The 2,140-nt window shown below is 40.0% G+C and overlaps 1 pseudogene; it reads left to right on the top strand.

The window, feature by feature from the left end:
- Positions 1–1,562: 1,562 nt before the first annotated feature.
- LOC140285231 (U2 spliceosomal RNA) lies at positions 1,563–1,739 on the top strand (annotated as a pseudogene).
- The last annotated feature ends 401 nt before the right edge of the window (positions 1,740–2,140 follow it).

Raw genomic sequence — 2,140 nt, 5'->3', positions numbered from 1 at the left:
TTAAAATAGACCTTAGAAACCACTGTGATATAGAAGGTTTCGCTAACACATTGGAATTGTTTTACTATTTACATATGCATGTGCAGTGAAGAATTGCTTGCTGCTGATAAATGCAAAGAAGAACAGCTTACACATAAATGCTCACATATAGGCTGCTGAATGCAATGAAGACCTGCGTATCCAGTAAAGTTCAATGTCAATGTGTAATATCCAATTAGGATTTGCAAAACAGTGAAGTTAAACAATGAATGGGTCCATAGTCGGTATGAGAAGACTACAGGAATATTTACCTGGGTGTACGTTCAAATTATTGTAAATTATTGTTTGTTTGTTTGTTAGTATGTATATGAATGTTATGTGTATAAACTGTGTTGAGTTGTAGTTACTCAGTAGTGTCTCAGTGAAACAACCGACGGGGGAAGCCTTGCGGTGACAACAAAAGCAGTGTTTTACTGATCAGTCAAGTTGCTCCACTGTACTCCATACAAACTGGTTGGCTACTGAAGGGATAGAAAATGGGGAATACTTGTTTTAAAGCAAACAAGGAATTAGATGGGAAAAATACATGTTTTAACGGGACCCAGACAATATTAAATACTCAGACAGATGGGAGAAGAAGTGTAGTTTTGTAGGAAATCACAAAATTATTACATAAAATGAGTGAAATCAATTGAAGAATGCCTTTCTGGAGAGCTGTTTACCACAGATGAGCAGCTTTGCGACCAAGCACATTGTAGATCGCTTTACTGCCAAAATGATCTAGTTTAATGGATTGGTTTAGACATTTATAACAGCATTTTAAGAACAAAGAGAGAAACAAAAAGGGACAACGCTTCATGGTGGAAGGTGATGTATAAATAACTGTGTATATGATGAAGGAGAGACCATTTGAGCAGCACAGCCATTTCGCAGCACAGGGACAGCAGTTCAAGTTAAAGGATCTCCCATGTGGTATCACCTGTCACACTGTCAAGGCATCAAAAGAAGAAAAAATCACCAAACTCAAGGACAAAGAGACGAAGACTCCGGTGAACGAAGAGAGAGGACTTACAAACCAGAAATACAAAAGGATGCTCGATATCAAGATCCAGAAGAAGAGGCTAACAATGCCACGAACACTTACGATGCTGGGAATGATGCCAGCAATGAACAGAGAAGAAGATTCAGTGTCATCAATCTGCAACACGTGCCTCTAATGAGGGGGTGAATATAGAATCCTCAACGATTACAACGTCTCTGGGAACTGTGACAACAACAAGGTTTAAACCATTTTGATATATATTGTAACCTATTGGCTAAGGAATAGTGCTGAAAATGAGGTAAATCTAATCCACCACTGTCCTTGGTCTTCTGTAGGGTTTTTAAACTAATACGTGGTGGTTTGTTTTTCCACAGAAATTTGGAGATGCATGAATCTAGTGACTTAAACCAAGTAGCAGATAGTTTTATGGGGATCATTGAGAACAAATAGTTAACTTTTGGTAGTATCATCATTTTAATGGTTGTAACTCTCCCCATAAGTGATATAGGTAAGGACTTCCAACGAGAGAGATCGTCCTCTACTCTCTTTACTAATTGCACATAATCCATCTGTACTTATCAGTTTAATATGTGATATGTCTATGCAAGGACTACATATTAAATGGATTTTTATCAATAGGAGTTGAAAAAGGAGCTTGCTCCGTTCACTCCAAGCATCGACCCGGTACTGCAGTGCCGCTGGGAACGGTGCGCTCTCCTCTGCTGTTGTGAAAAAGCTAACAGCGGTGCAGGATGGAAGTTTCTTTTAGTCTGCTGAGAAAAGAGAGTGAATGCGAAGTAGACTTTAACACGGCTCTGGGAGCGAGCCGAGTGCGGGCTAACCAGGAGAAATGCTTGAAAGAAACGCGACACCGAATGAGCGGTCAGAACAAAGCCTCAATACGGTGTTCCTGTGGTGTTTTTATAAAATGCGGTGAAAATAAAGGTGTGAATGCCCCATAGAAAACTAAAAGGTGGAGCGGAAGTGTTCGGCTGCAAGAAGGTGTGAATGTCCGACTATATTTGGTGAAAAGCAGGTGAAGCAAGGTCTGAATGCCCAACCTTACATCATCAAAAGCGAGATCAGAGGTTTTTGGCTGCAAGAAGGCCATAGTTTGCC

The sequence above is a fragment of the Leuresthes tenuis genome, unplaced genomic scaffold (assembly GCF_036924035.1).
Source record: "Leuresthes tenuis unplaced genomic scaffold, fLeuTen1.0.hap1 SCAF_34, whole genome shotgun sequence".
Classification (NCBI taxonomy): Eukaryota; Metazoa; Chordata; class Actinopteri; order Atheriniformes; family Atherinopsidae; genus Leuresthes; species Leuresthes tenuis.
Note: the sequence above shows the minus strand (reverse complement) of the source record. Positions and strands in the feature narration are given on the sequence as shown.